Source organism: Erpetoichthys calabaricus, chromosome 13 (genome assembly GCF_900747795.2).
Source record: "Erpetoichthys calabaricus chromosome 13, fErpCal1.3, whole genome shotgun sequence".
NCBI lineage: Eukaryota > Metazoa > Chordata > Cladistia > Polypteriformes > Polypteridae > Erpetoichthys > Erpetoichthys calabaricus.
In genome coordinates, this window is record NC_041406.2 from 33,065,812 (window position 1) to 33,082,493 (window position 16,682).

At 39.4% G+C, this 16,682-nt stretch overlaps 1 pseudogene; it reads left to right on the top strand.

Moving 5' to 3' along the window:
- Positions 1–6,068: 6,068 nt before the first annotated feature.
- Positions 6,069–13,710, top strand: LOC114664108 (ubiquitin-conjugating enzyme E2 D2-like; annotated as a pseudogene).
- Positions 13,711–16,682: the final 2,972 nt, after the last annotated feature.

The following is a 16,682-nucleotide window of genomic DNA, read 5'->3' on the forward strand; positions in this document are numbered from 1 at the left end:
CAGTAAGCTCAGCACCAGAACACTGACCTCTATGGAGTTGGTCTTTATTCACTTGAAGCTCTTCAGGTGATTTCCGACTATTTAACAGTTTCATATGAAGGGCTCTTAACAATTAAAGACCATAATTGGCTACAAATAACCAGAAAAAGATTGAAGCTCAAAGCAAAGCTTGAGTTAAAACATGACATTGACTAAAAATGAAGAAATGGATGTTTCTTTTATTAAGCCTCAGTCTGCTTTTGAACAGCTCTGGCCAACTTCAAAGAATTAAAGAAATGTGTGATAAGATTGTGTTACGCAGTCCACATTAAATAAACTCATCGGGGGAACAGTTTGAAGGGTTTTCAGAATGTTTCTATAGTTACTTGGCAGCTTGGGTTTATTTTAATTTATCACATCTCAGTCTCACCTAAGTTGAGGCAACAGGACTATTTAAAAAAAAAAAAGAAGCTTTTTCTTTCTGAGAATTGGCATGTAGGAGACCCCTGAGAGCATTTTATAGGTGACCCTTACAATACGTGAGTGGAAATGTGTTATCAGAGGAGACGGGCGCTAAATGATGAAGCTCTGCTTCTGAATAATGACTGTGTGGCCAAATCTGTAGAAGGCCAGGCCTCCTGATAGGTGAGGGCACATTACCTGACCATCTCTAAGCATGATGGCATTGGATTAGCGGGCAGCTGTTTGAAGCAGAAAAGGCATTTAGCCAGGAACACAAGATATTAGACCCTAATGAATGTCCATTAATCTAGTCAAGGGTAAGGAACATAAAATGATGGCACGGGTTGGGAATTCATAACAGGGACCCTGAATGTGTCACAGGATCACATGTCGAGGACACAACAATTAGATTCAGCTTGGGTAATTTCAACTAACTGAACGTAATTTTTTTAACTGTCAGCTTTGCGACGAGGCTTATCCAATAGTGAGCTAAGCTTTCCCTTGAAGATGTGTGCCACACATCTTTGACTCTAATAAATCGGTAATCCAAGAATGGGGACTTTTCAATTACATTTGTGTACTCTGGGCTGAGAAAGAGTCACATACTGAAGAAGGTCACAACTTACCTGTTATTGGCATATTGATTTTTGTATCTTTCACTGATCATTTTTCTGTTATTGGTGACCCAGAAATAGAATTGCTTTGGAGACAGGGGTATTATTATCTGTAAAAGTGAATTTCAGTTTCTCTTAATCGAGAAAGACCAAACAAACACTGCAGAATGGTGGAACGATGCTTATTACTGCTGCCTTAAAGCTCCAAAGTCCTCAGAGCAGATCTCACAATGGACTCGACTGTACTTGTGTTCTTATGTTTTTTTTTCCATGTCATGCAGCTAACTCCTACATTACACCAATGCTGTGGGTTGTGTTGGCCGGTGGTCCTAAATTGACTTGGGGTGTAGGAGTGTGCACTGTAATGGACTGGCATTCCATCCTGGGTTAGTTGTGCTTGATGCTGACACCATAGGCTTTAGAATTTACTGGCTTTGGAAAGTAAATTAATAAATAACGCACAGGGTGGCACAGGAAAAAGTAACGCCAAGCACAGTAAATGATTCTCATTCTGGTTTTAAGAGCAGCAAGCATAGTCAGGCAAAGTTAGCTGGAATTTTCCGTGAACACTTTAGTGTTATAAATTCTGTTGTCTGCGTGTGTGAGTGTGTGTGCTGGAGAGAAGACTTACCATATTCATAAATACAGTGTACAGTCGACCCTCCGTATCTGCAGGGGATCAGTTCCAGGACCCTCCACGGGTGCACAAGTTCCTAATATAAAATGATGTGGCATTTGCATATAACCTATGTGCATCATATTGTATACTTCAAATCATCTCTAGATACTGTATTGTTTAGGGAACAATGACTCTGGCAAGCGACATACCACTTTTCAAAAAATCTAAGAGTTTTATTTTCTTTACACCCCTTTTAGGCCTTTTAGGGTTTGCTTTGTCCACTTAGTTGCTTTCCAGAAGCCATTCTTTTTACAGAAACAAATGCTGCATGCAATGCGATGCCAAGACACTCACAAACTTTCCAGACTGGATTGCCGACCGAACAGCATTTTTTTTAAAGAAATGTGGGTTAGCACTTGCTGCCATGCGTGAGTGTGTCCCTGTCAATAATAAAGCCTTTGTTGGTTGAAGCATTAGAATTTACTTGACACCATACTGATTACCTTCAGACAGTCTGTGTGTGCCGTTTCTAGCTTGTTGTGCACATAGGGCACTGGCTGGGGGCCCTACGGTGTTTCTGATGCCTATGTGTGTTTCTGTTTTGCTATCAAGCGCACTGCTTTACCTGGCAGGCAGTGATGCTGTTAAGATGGCCTGACCTGCACATTTCTTTCATTGCAGGCACATAAAGGCAACCTTACCTAAGTTTAAAACCGATGCCCGTCAAGCTGATAGACGGACTCACTTTTTTGGGGGAGCACTGGTTTAAGGAAGTCCGATTTCATTTTAACTTTTTGGTTAGTGATTGTTTAGTCTTTTTTGTTGAAGTGATTTTATGTGTGTGTCTTTTGTTTAATAGTTGTATTTAATAATGTGTTGTTTTGTTTAATAGCTGCAGTACTGCGGGCAGTGTTAAGATGGAATCCGTTTCCCACCTGGGTGACTGGTAGAAGCCAAGGTAGGAGAAGTGAGTGAGAAAGAGCTTCCCTTTTATAAAGGTGGCGACTGCCATAGAATGGAGTTAATCGACCCACAGAGTAAAGCAAGGGTGCTTTATGAGAGCAGTGCTGGCCAACTGAAGAGCAGTGTGGTGGCTCAGCAATTGGAATTTTTGGTCAATCTTTCATCTTTTACAATAAATAATTTTACATCACAAACAATGTGTATTGCTGTTTTAAATAAATCAACCTGCTTTTAACATCTGCCAGTCTTATGCTGACTCTCTCTGATACCTTTGATCCTGGTTGTTCCTGACTACTAGCAGGACATCCGCCTCTGCAGGTGGCTTGTGACATTTCTACCCCCAGCACAATTTTTTTTTTTCTCTGGAGCTCAAAGCTAACTAAGCAAAACATTTTAGAATCCTGTTTTTTTCCAGCTTTCCCAGCATGCACTGTACTGACTAAAAGACTTTCACCTGACATCTGTCAGCTGAAACGTTTAATGCGTCCCCTGTACAGGCAATGCCATGACCTACTATCAAGCCTGCTTGATCTATTTCAGGGTTAGGGAGCACTGGGTACAAGGTAGCAACCACTACTAGTCAGGAGGCCGGTCTATTGCAAGGACCACTCTTCCACACACATGGTGGGGATCCTGAGTGCCTAGAAAAATCCCATTTGTACATCGGGAGAACATGCAAACTCTATACAGGTGGTGACCAGGCGTGAGAACTGAACCAAGGCTGCGGGTTCACAGAATGGCTAGCCTTGGTGACTCAGTGTGACCCCTATCAAGTCCATTAAAATATAAAAAGACTGTGCCATTTAGATACTATCATCACTAATCAATCCAATGCCACACTTGTATTATTAACTTACCAAAGGGATAAATGCAAGGGAATGCTATTCCCAGAGTGGCCTTTCTTGGATCAGCATTGAAGTACATCAGATCTTTATTCATTTAAGAGACTTTTGGTTACAACAGGCCAGGAATAACATTATTAAAATGTATCCAGCTTTCTTGTCACTCACTCAGTATTTTGTGTCTTTGGCAGATTTTAATGTTAATTATGCTGCTTAATGATGGCATCCGCATCTCAGGAGAATAAGGCAGACACATTTACAAGGATGATCAGGCCAGAAGTGCTAACTATATAGTAGCTACTTTACAAATTTGACAGAAGTAGATATATAAAACAAAACTAAGAACTAGCTACTCAGCAGAGGTGTGGACGTTAGTTGTTAACAGGAGTTTAGATAGATATTATATGTTGGAGTTTAATGAAGAGGCAACGAAAACGATTGATTATAGTGGGGACTACTATATTATTGACCTTGACATTCAAAAAGCTTTTGATCAAGTACCCCATGAGAGGCTAGTGATGAAACTCCAAAACATTAAAATTCAAAAAATAGTGTGCACGTGGGTGAAGAATTGCTTTAAGAACTGAAAAGCTTTAAGGTTAAAAGTAGGCCCTGACAAGAGATGATGTAGATAAAAAATATAGCAACAGTAAACTGGTAAATGCAGGAGCTCATACTAAAGTAGGTGGATTAGCAAATATCCTGGAGCTGGCAAAATCACTTTTGATGAACCTTGGCAAAATGTGTGTTTGGGCAAAATCAACTCAAATTTAATATAAATAAATGTAAAGTCTTACATACAGAAAGCAAAAACATTAAATAAACAGCAATTAGGTTTCAGAGTTTGGTGAAGGAAAGTAAGGTTTATAATGAAGATATGGAATCTTTTTGAACTTGTCACTACTCTCTGAGCAGACCACAGTGTGAAAGAAAAATCAAGAGAGGACCTGTTTTAAATTGAATAACACCGAGGTGAGATCTGGTTTGGTCTCCATATTAAAAGAGGCAGATAAAGCCTAATTTGTACTTAACCTGTCTGTGCACACAAGGACTGCATTGCAAAAATTACATCAGATTTGGAGACACTCCTCATTTCTCTAACTGCACAGTGTTGCAAACATGGCAGCCGTTTATCCAAAATGGTGAATTTCTAGGTTACGCGGGTGCCAGAATTACAAACAAAGGGTTCAATATGATGCATCAGGTCATGAAAATGCAACATTTGAAATTCATCTGGTCATCATGTAGGCCTCCACTCCCAAGAACATTACAACTCTCCTTTCCTTCACCACTTTTGGTCAGTAGGTCTGACATTCCACCTTCTCCTTTTCTTCCCCTTAAGTGTTAGTAAAAGTGGGCACAACTCTTCTTCCATCAGCAGAAGCTTGCATCCTCTCCTGTGACATTATTAGCTATGAAAGACTGACCAAACCCTGTCACTTACTGACTAGGAGTCTATCAACATGCTGACTAAACAGGTCACAATAAGTATAAACGTGTTTGGTCACTTACTGCACACACCAGCTTCACGCAGTGGGCATAAACCAGGCTTAATGGTGAAGGAAAAAGTCCATCAAAGATCTACTGGTGTAGGTTGCTTCTAGGATTGAGAATGAGCTATGTGGTAGGCTAGAAGGAGACGAGCCTTTTCAGCTTGGGTAGCTGGAGATAAAGAGGATACAAGACAGAAGAGTTTAAAAGTTATGTAGATATAAGGAATGTGGATCAGAATCAGAATCAGAATCAGCTTTATTGGCCAAGTATATGTACACATACAAGGAATTGGACTCCGGTTTTACCTAGTATTGTCCCTGATGCCGTGAGATTGACTTAAGTGTTCATGAGAGTGATGGCCTGAGGAAAGAAACTGTTCACATGTCTGGTAGTTTTGGAGTACAGTGCTCTGTAGCGCCTACCAGAGGGAAGAAGTTGAAAAAGGTTGTAACCAGGGTGTGATGGGTCTGCAATGATGTTTTCTGCCCGTTTCCTGACTCGAGATCTGTATAAGTCTTGAATGGAGGGCAGATCAACACCAATGATTTTTTCTGCAATCCTGACTGTCCGTTGAAGTCTGTTCCTGTCCTGTTTTGTGGCTGAGCCAAACCAGACTGTGATAGATGAACAGAGAACAGACTGGATTACTGCAGAGTAAAATTGGATGAGCAGCTTCTGAGGCAGGTTGAACTTCCTGAGCTGGCGCAGGAAGTACAACCTCTGCTGGGCCTTTTTAACAATTGTGTTTATGTTTATTTCCCACTTTAGGTCCTGGGAAATTGTGGATCCCAGAAACCTAAAGTTTTCCACAGCAGACACAATGCTGTTGAGTAGTGTGAGAGGGGGCAGCACTGGGGGGCTCCTCCTGAAGTCCACTGTCATCTCCACAGTTTTAAGCTTGTTCAGCTCCAGATGGCAGCTCTTATATACAGGGAGATTCTAATGGGCAGGGCCGCAACTTATGATGTGTTACTCACGTAATAATGAAGCAATAGAAACAAAATAAGTACAGTGCATACCTTAATAGATGTGTGAACCATCCAATCACATATGGTGTTCAAAATGGTCACCTTCTTCTTGCAAACACAGATCGACATGGCATTCCATATTGGCAAAGGTATCTGCAAGCATCTTAGAGGTAATGGTAGCAATTTCCTGTTCAATGTTTTGCTGTAATTGTTCCAGTTTACGAGACTCATTATTGTACACTTTTCCTTTCAGTAACCCCCAAAGGAAGAAATCTGGAGGTGACAGGTTCGGGGAGCAAGGTGGCCATAGTCCCTTTGAAATGCCAAAAAAACAATTCAATTTGTGCCATGCTGCGAGCTGACATGTGACAGGTTGCCTCATCTTGCTGGGAATAGCCATCACTGATCTCATGGTCATCCAGTTCCACGCCTTACCCGTTCGTACATTTATCCAGAAATACTATGATCTTTATTTCATTTGGATTGCTTCATCATTAATACATCATAAGTTGGGGCCCCACCCAATAGCATACCTCTGTAACTCTTACATAACAGCTTTTCAACTAGTACATTGGGTACAAATATAAAACAGGTAAAGGTAACTGTTGCTTTAAGTTTAGAAAGTATTGATTTATAGAAAGAAATATTGATATATGGAATACATTACCAATAAGCAGAGCAGAGAGTAGACCTTCTTTTATAATATTTTGGGAAATATTAGTTAATAGAAAAAAATAACAGTGCTGGGGTGATCGGCCTATTTCATCTCTGCAACCTGTAGTTTAATTAAGTGAGGTTGGGAATGTTATTTTTATGTTATGTTTTTATGTAATTTTAGTTGTTTTATAAACTTCAAGTATCTGTCTCAATTCACTGTACAAATTCCCTTCATAATTTTAAACACTTCAGTCACCTCTTCATCTCATTTTGCTTAAACTGTAAAGGCTCAGCTCCTTCAATCTTTCCTCATAATTTATCCCCTGTAGCCCTGGAATGAGCCTAGTTGTTCTTCTCTGGACTTGTTCTTGTGTTGCTATGTCTTTTTATAGCCTGGAGATCAAAACTGCACACAGTACTCCAGATGAGGCCTCACCAGTGTGTTATAAAGCTTGAGCAGAACCTCCTTGGACTTGTACTCTACACATCAAGATGCTATATAACTTGACATTCTGTTAGCCTTCTTAATGGCCCATGAACACTGTCTGGAGACTGATAGTGTCGAGTCCACTAGGACTCTTGAATCTTTCTCATAAGGTGTACTTTAATCTTCATACCTCCCATTTTGTATTCAAATCAAAATATTTACTTCCTACATGTAATACTTAACAATTACTGGCATTATATTTCATTTACCACAAATCTGCCCGAGCCTGCATGCTGTCCAAGTCTCTCTGTAAATACTCAAAGGATATTTGATTATCTTTCAGTCCACATAGCTTGGTATCATCTGCAGTCCTAACCAGCTTGTTATTTCTGTGCCTATCCAGATCATATTATATACAGGGTTGGACAAATGTAGGTTTACAATTGTGAGTATGTGAGTCTGGAAGTTTGAGCACTTATGACATTGTACCTAAGTACACTGTGCCATTGTGACATTCTTTTGAGTTAATAAAGCTATTGAGTTAATAAAGCCATGGAAATAATCATAACCTCTGTGTCTTTTTCCATACGAACAAGTATAAACCTACTTTTGCCCACCCTTGTAAAATAAAAATAGCAGCAGCCCTAGCACTGACCCCTGTGGAATACCACTCTTAATTTAAGCCAGTTCTGATGAGGTTCCTCACACCATCACCCTCTGCTTCCTGTGTCTGAGCCAATTCTACACTCATTTACACGCAACACCCTGAACTCCTACCTCTTTTAGTTTGATGCCCAACCTCTCATGTGGCACCTTATCAAAAACTTTCTGAAAGTCAAAATAAATAATATATGCTCCACTATGATTGTATCCTTCATTGCTTCCTCATAGAATTCCTGCATATTACTAAAACACAACCTCCCCATCTGATCCCATGCTGTCTGTTCAGTAAAACTCTTGCTCTTGCCATGTGTTATTCTTGTCATTCTCCTTAAAAATTCCTTGTATTAATTTACCTTAATCGTGTAGCAGTCCCCTGGATGGTAGGTGGCATCCAGAAGGCCCTGTATGTTGCGCTTGACTCTGAATTACATTTTTATAGTGTACAGCTGACATTGTGGTTGCCTAGTCATTTAATATAGAATTGGGGTTCAGGGTTGTAGGGATATGTGAGACCAGTAGGGGTAGTGCTAGAAAGATGGGTGCAGGAACTTACAAGCCATTCCTTTTTAACTGTAGCATTAAAGCTCCTTTTGCATAACCTTTGACATAGAGTGTAGTGAGGAGTCAAAATGGCTTTTGACTAGCAGAAGTAAGATGGGGAGAACCAGGAGGGGGCCTTTTAGGTACATTTTAAGCAGAAAAGTGGATCAGCCACCCTAGCAAACAGATACGCCTTCAGCCATTGTGTATGTGCACTCTTAAAGTGCACTCTTAAAAATAAAGCTGCCAGAGTGGATCTTCAGAGCAATGCCACAGGGGAACCCTTTTTGGTTCCCAAATGACCAATCCACATGGGGGTTTTCAGAAGGAATGTTTATTTATTTAGATCTGTAACAGGCTCAATAAAGTAAAAAACCATGAATAGATGATAACAAATTTGCAAAATACCAATAGCTCATGGTTTTAAAAATACTTTTGCTGCATACGATCACACGGGCTATGTTAAGGTTTTCTTAGTGTCCTGCTAGGTAGCCCACCATATACTAAAGACTTGAGTTTTTTTTCCTACATATTATCAAGTTTTTCAAATCACAAAGAACTAACTTCAAATGCAAAGAACCATCCCCAGAATGAAACGTGCTTTGTCAAGCAATAGTTCTGTGACGAAGCACACAACCCAGTAAAGCACCACACAGTGCCATTTAAGATCTACTATTCTTAAGAGTGTAAGTCCAAAGGGGCAACAGGGTTTTGGTTGTTCTGTTTCTTTAGCTTTTAATTTCCTGTATCCGTCTGAATTATTACTTTTGTATAATAAGCAATTTCAGTTTTGTGTATTTTTTGGCCTCCTTGGAATGATTTTAGTTCCGCAACTTCTCCTGAGTGCACAGACCTATTTCACTATTCATTGTAATACTTTGGTAACAAACAGCGCTCAACAGAATTAAGATGGTTACAGAGTTACTCTGACTGATTTGAAATCATCCTGATAAATGTGTGTGAGCCAAAAGATTTTATTGCTTTGTTTATGTTATATTTTTAGCAAACAATTTTTATGTCTTTTATCAATAAAACAAAGTGACTTTGATGAAGTTATTGATAAATGTGCATAGAAATCGATTTCAAATTACAGTAGATTTAATGTTCCAGAAACAAAATGTCTTGGTTGTATGTGTAGTCTGGTTTTATTTTATACCTGTTCAGGGAAGAGCAGATTAGAGACTTCCATTCACTACACCTCAACATACCGCTTACTTTTCTGTGCAGTTGGTTTGTAGTTTGTTTCTTATGTCAGCTATAATTCATAAATGTGAGACATGGGAATGCATATTTGATAAGTTTTCTCCCAGTTCAGCTTTGATCGGCAGAACTTGGAAAAATGCAGTGGAAGCATGGCTATAATGATAATGAAAGCTATCATTAGAAAGTCATGACCCTGTCGAAGGAAAGCAGCCCAAATGAAATGGATGAATGGGTGGATCATTAGAACATAGTGATTTTTTTTTCCCGTTTTACTGTAGCAAGCGGCTCGCGTACACATTCTGGAAATGATGCATTGCAGGATTCACCAAAATAAAGCAGAACGAAAGAAACTCTGTCTACCCTGCAGGTGAGCCTCGCTGAACAACTTAACCTGCTGAGTATGCATCACGGGGGGGAGAGCTGCTAGTCTTGATTCTGCTCTGTGGTGTTTTCTACTCATCCTGCAAAAATAATAATTACTGGAAACAAATCCTCCACTTCCCTTGTTGTTACCTGTCTTTTCCATGCTGCCACATTCTAAGTTTGGCAACTATTTTTTTTTTTGTTTTTTTAAGCCTGCTGATTATTATTCTTTCTTTAGCTTTAGGTGCCTTCATCCCAGGCAGGTTTGAAGAGTAAATGTTTATGCTCAAAAATCTCTTGGTGATTAGAAATCACATTAACATATAACAACTCACAAGGTCTTACCAGTAAGAGACCACTCAGTCCACACTGCAAAAAATGCATATACTGTACAATACAACAACTAGATAAAAACACTTAAAATGAGAGTTGTTCAGCTTCTATTTGGCAAAAAAATCTGCCAATGGGGTAAGCAAATTTTACTGAGCAAGATTTCTTAAAGTAAGAGGTGTTGGAGAGGCCAACAGGGGGTGCTTACCCCGTGGTCTGTTTGTAGATCCCAACGCCCCAGTGCAGTGACTGGGACATTGTGCTGTAAAAATGGTGCAGACTCTCAAATAAGACATAAAACTGAGGCCCTGACTCTCTCTGGTCATTAAAGATCCTTCGTAAAGAGTAACGTGTATCCTGATGTCCAGGCTAAATTGCCCTCCATGGCTTAGTCAATCTAGCCCCCTAATCATCCCCAGCTCTTTCTCCCACCACTTCACCACCTAGCAGCTAACGTGTGGTGAGCATACTGATGCAAAAATGGCTGCCGTCGCACCTTCTAGTTAGATGCTGCTTATTGGTAATGTTTGAAGTGCCACCCCCCCATACCCCCCCCCCATGTGAAGTGCCTTGAGTTGTGAGAAAAGTGCTATATGAATGTAAAGAATTATTATTATTATTATTATTAAACTAAATAATCACAACCCAGCCACAGGGGATGCACAAACCAGTGTGTTTCTTCGTGCTGGTCCCAAGCCCAGATAAATGGGGAGGGTTACATCAGGAAGGGCATCCAGTGTAAAATTTAACTAGATCAACATGCAGACAACAATTACACTAAATAATCATAAATAAAACATTTTCATAATTAGTAATTCATACAATAAGGAAAATGAGATTTAATGGCTTGAAAAAAAAATTTTTCATGAGTTTACATTTCATTTTTTGCAGCTTGTTTGGTTATCCAATAGCTAAACTATCTCAATATGTCATCCAGGGAATTTGTGAAAGTCATCAAGATTTCTGCTTTAACTTAATGACTTGGTGGTTTATTCCCAAGATTACTTGGATAATCAATTGCTTCCTGGATTTGATATTTAATGCTCTTTATTTAGGCTACATCCACACTACTATGTTTTCGTTTAATAATGCAGGCATTAGTTTCTATTTCCACCTTTTATTCACGCTAGCCTTGCATTTGTATCCTCTAAATAAAAAGCCTTTTGGAAACACTGGCTCCTCTTTATAATGTGAATGGGTGAAAACGTAGACTTTTTAACACGCAGACATGATGTTTGCCAGTCACGTCTTGGATGACTTGTGTGTTAATAGAATGCAACTATTTATGGTGAAAAAAAGCAGTTTCATTCTCGCTAGGTGCCCTTATCACAATATGAGCGCATTAAAGTGATCCGATTATGTTGGGAAAGCAGACCCTGCTGAAAATTGACTTTTGATGTTGGTAAGAATATGTTATGTTATATGTTTTACACCCACAAAATACAAAAACTGGATGCAGTATCTCACTGGTTGGTTAAAAGCTTAAAAGGAGAGGAAATGTGATGGAGTGAAGCTTGGCTGAGATATTCCTGAATTGTTGGTCAGTTCCCAGAGAAGTGACAACATGTGGCCGAAATAAACGTAACTTCTTCTTCTTCTTTCGGCTGCTTCCGTTAGGGGTTGCCACAGCAGATCATCTTCTTCCATATCTTTCTGTCCTCTGCATCTTGTTCTGTTACACCCATCACCTGCATGTCCTCTCTCACCACATCCATAAACCTTCACTTAGGCCTTCCTCTTTTCCTCTTGCCTGGAATTTCTATCGTTAACATCCTTTTCCCAATTTACCCAGCATCTCTCCTCTGCACATGTCCAAACCAACAAAAACCTGAAAAAGTTCTTCAGTGCAAATACATAGCATTGTCCCTTCTTAAAAGGAACTAAAATACAGTCTGAGCATTATATTTGTTTTTGAGGTGTGATATGTTTGTCACTTCAGCACACATCATAATTAACAGCTCTGTGATATTGATTATTATACTGTACGTGTGATCTGGTATTTAGCTGGTTTGGCTGCATTTCCTTGCTTGATCAAGGGTGTTGTCATTTCTATCTGAAATGTTGCATACGAACGGGTCAGAGTTCATGTAAATATACACGTATTCCCTGTCAAGTTTTATTTTATAAATCTCGACGTTTGAGTGGGAAGTGGCGTATGCGGTTTTCGCGCCACTTTTTGTGTGTACACAAGGTTTATAAACAAGGCCCCTAAACACAGTACTCTAGATGGCGTCTCACAAGCTCAGAGCAAAACACCCCTTATTTATATTCAACAGTTTTTACAATTTAATTTTACATTTTATTTGCCATTTTGTTCTTATCTGCACTTCACCGAAATGATTTTGATGTTTTACCTGTTTTTGCCTTTAAATTATTTTTGGGGATTTCTTCCTGTAGTACAGTGTCGCCCATGATACATTTACAGTATAACTTATGCTCCGTTTGCCTCTGTGTAGCATGTTGCACTACATTAAACTTCACTTTCTACATTTAAAGAACCTTTATTTAATTTTTTGCCAGCTCCTCAGTATTTACTTCCCTCCCTTCACTTCTTGATGTCTTGTCAATGAATCATAGAAACATGGAATAAAATACCAAATAGTATGGTAGGGAGTAGGAGTTTTGGGACCTTCGGGTCTTGAATTGATTTTATTCTGGACAGTGAATATTCTCAGTGAATATAATGGGCTGAATGGCCTATTCGTAATGCATTTTTACTTTCTCGTATATGAAAAATCTTCTAAAAATTAAATTTTGAGATTTTGATGAATCTCGATGTTTTAGACCTCCCCGAGTCCGAAAATACCAATTTTGGAATTAGGTTTGTGTGTCTGCGTGTGTGTGTGTGTGTATGTAAACATGATAACTTGAGTACGCTTTCACTTAGGTCAAGCAAATTTTGCATACAAGTGTTAAGTACAAAACGTAGATTTTTATCAACGTTTGAGCTATTTCTGCTAACCAGAAGTGGTACTTTTTTATTCATGCAGCTGCAAAGTCCGATTTATTTAACTTTACTTTTATAATAATTGCTCAATATATAATTAACTTGATTTGATTTGTTGTTGATGGTTCTTTAATGTACATAATATAAAAATATAATCATTGTCTTGTGGTTTACTCCTCAAATATCAATCCCATTATTTGAGTATACGAGAAAGTCTAGGGGTGACCACTCCTTATGTTTTTCTAATGCTCTAATTTGACATTGGCAACTTGCAAGTAGTTAAATCCTAGACTGAATAATTGTCAGAAACAAGTAAGTGAGCACAGCCAGACAATCGCCTACGGGACCGAACTACAGTGCATATCATGATGGTGAGTTCTTCTTTACTATACATTTTCCCACAGACTATCCATTTAAGATTGCTTTCACAAGAAGAATGTGTCCTCCATGTATTACAGTACCAGCAGTATCTGTCTTGATATTTTAAGGTCACTGCAGTCACTTCCATTGACTGTTTTTGACCACTTGTTCACAATTACACAATTCAAACCCAGGTGATGTTATAGTGGCAGAGATTGCATGGATTTACAAAACAGGGAAAAGTACAACACAACAGCTCAGGAATGGACCCAGAAGTAAGCAAAGTCGAAAACAACATTCATTACAGTTGGAAATAAACTTTTAAATTACTGGATTCTTTTGATTTTCTTATTTGGCTGCTCCCCATGTCAGACCTTAAACTCTCTCTCAACATCTCTTTTCAGCCCATTAACTCGAATGCTTTTAAGATGATTACAGCCTCTGCAGCTTGGACCAAACAAACTTTATATCTGCAATCTCCCGACGTTCAGAAATCTTGCTGGAGCATATGGTGCGGCCAACACCTTCACGGCACTTTGGCTATGAGACTAAAACATCCCTCCTCATTACTCTAACGTTCAGAAGAAGTCAGCGGAGAGCTGCTCATTTGTGAAGCCACCTCATCATGTCAGGATCACCTCATTGCTGGAACAGCATCTGTTTTATTATAAACTTTTCTTTATAATGTTAGAAAGTGAGGTTTGTCAGATGTTTATCCTCATAATTGAGACTGGAGATGGATTAATTCTACATAAGTTTCAGCAGTACTGAATTAAAAGTTTTAATTATGCATTATAATAATTAATTGTTCTGCAGAGAATTATAAAAACTATATAGGGACCTCCGAGTTTCTTAACAGGGTCAAAAGCTTTGTATTTTTTACTACAGAAATAAATATGCTATAAATTAATCAGTCTTTCACATCACTGTTTTATGTAGCACTGAATAATGATGCAAGGCTGTCAGCGGCTAATAGCTCATCACTGCAGAACCTCTCATCTTATTTATTCTCTCATACCAATTTATTTTTTATGCAAACAATTCATTAATTCATTAACTGTGTGTCTAGAGGTCAGTCCAACTACTTTATACTGTATATATATATATATATATATATATATATATATATATATATATATATATATAATAACAAGGCGCTATATAGGCGCCCGACCTGACACAGATGGACACGGGGGGGCACGTATAAAATAAATAAATTTTTATTGTTCTTCACCTGTGGGGTACGTCTTCCCTGTAATCCCCACAGGCTCTACATAGTCCCCTATTTATAAATAAAGTACTTAAAACACACCACACTCTTCTCTTTCGGCACCACCACTCCTCCTGTAAGTTTGTCCTCCTCCTCCCGACTCTGGCCAATGATTGGTGGTTGCTGGCCCCTTTTATTGGGCACCTGGAAGTGCTCCAGGTGCTTGATTGCCGACATCCGGCTGCACTTCCAGGTGTGGTGAAACTAGTGCCCAAAAGAGGCTAGCAGCTCCTGCTGCAGCACCCCCTGGCGGTACCTGTAGGACCCAACAGGGCTGCACCAAACTCCAACTCCCATGAAGCCCTGCGGGAGTCCGAGGCACCGCTGCAACCCAGGGAGGCTGCCATCTAGCGTCCAGGGGGAGATATTGGGTTTCCCATGCTTGCTCCCCTGGAACATATGCTACAGGGGCGTCCTGGCTGGGCATGGGCCCCGGCCATCCTTCATAATATATATAGCTAGTGTCTTTGAACCTCTCATAGATGCTTCAGTCTCTTCACCTGCAGAAAACTCATAAATCCAAAGACCCAGTTTAAGACCCTTTAATGTTTAGCTCATGATGATTTACTATTATTATTATTATCATTTGTAAAATTACCAGTACAAGCCCACTGCACCTTTTCTTTTGCAGATGGTGTGCCCGCATAGCAGCACCGAGTAGCCTCTTTGAGCTGAAATTGACCAACAGGTTCATACTGATAAACACCACTGCTACATCAAGGGTCCAGGGTGTGTCCGCCCTTTCATATATCCAGGGAAGACGTTTTTGTTTCTGTTTGTACCATCTTGGCAATCGACTTTTAAATTGTGTTTTTGATCCTTTACTAACAGCAAACCTACCAGGAGATATTGAATTCCAATAACTTATCTATATCAATACTGCTCACCCACTCCACATTTAATAAATAGTAATAATAAGAATTATTTACTTTTATATAGTGCTTTTCTCACTACTTAAAGCACTTTACATAGACAAAGGGGAACCACTTCAAACACCAACAATGTATAGCACCCACCTGGATGATGCAACGGCAGCCACTGTTTTACCAGTATGCTCACGATAAATTATCTATAATGTGCTGAAGGAATGAGAGAGATAGTTAGCCAGTTAGAAATTGGGGATGATTAGGGGGGCAGAATGACCATGTCATGGTGGGCAATTTAGCAAGGACATCGCGAAACACCCTGCTCTTTATGAAACATGTCCAAGGACCTTTAATGACCACAGAGACTCAGGACCTCGGTTTTACATCTCAACCAAAGGGTGGTGACATTTTTACAGCACTGTGTCCCCGTCACTGCACTGAGGCCTTTAGTTCCACACACAGACCACAGGATAAGTGCCCCCTGATAGCCTCACCAACACCTTTTCTAGCAGCAACTCAAGCTTTTCCTAGATGGTCTCTCCTCCAAGTACTGGCTGGGCCCAAACATACTTAGTCTGAGGTGAATGACCTGTTCTGAAGAGCATGTGGTATGGCGCTTAAGATTAATGTAGACTCCATTGTAGGAAGGCTTCATGGTAACACATTGGTGGTGTTGCTTAAAAAATCCAGCATTCTGGAATGTAATCTCAAGGTCAGTGGCATGCTTGCATTTTCTCTTCATGTATGTATAGGAGCTTTTCTCCAGGCTGTCAGTTTATTTCTTGTCTCAGGTTATAGCCTTGTGCTTATGGCATTTGGAATCCAAACTCTAAGTGTTATAGTCTTGCCCAGATAATATCTCCACTCAAGTGAGCATTTCCTTGATTTAACATTTTTTGTTTATTTACTATTATCTTGTATATTATGTTACTAATGTTTTTGGTCTTTTTGTACTTTATGGTATGAATATGTTATGAGTGACACCTTTTATTCATTTTTTTTAATCTCCTGCCTGAGATAAAATTCGATTTGACTTCATGTTAGAGGTTTTTTTTAAGCTCAAGGAATTCTGCTGTGAATCTTCTCCAAAAAGCTTATAATTATTTATTGGTATT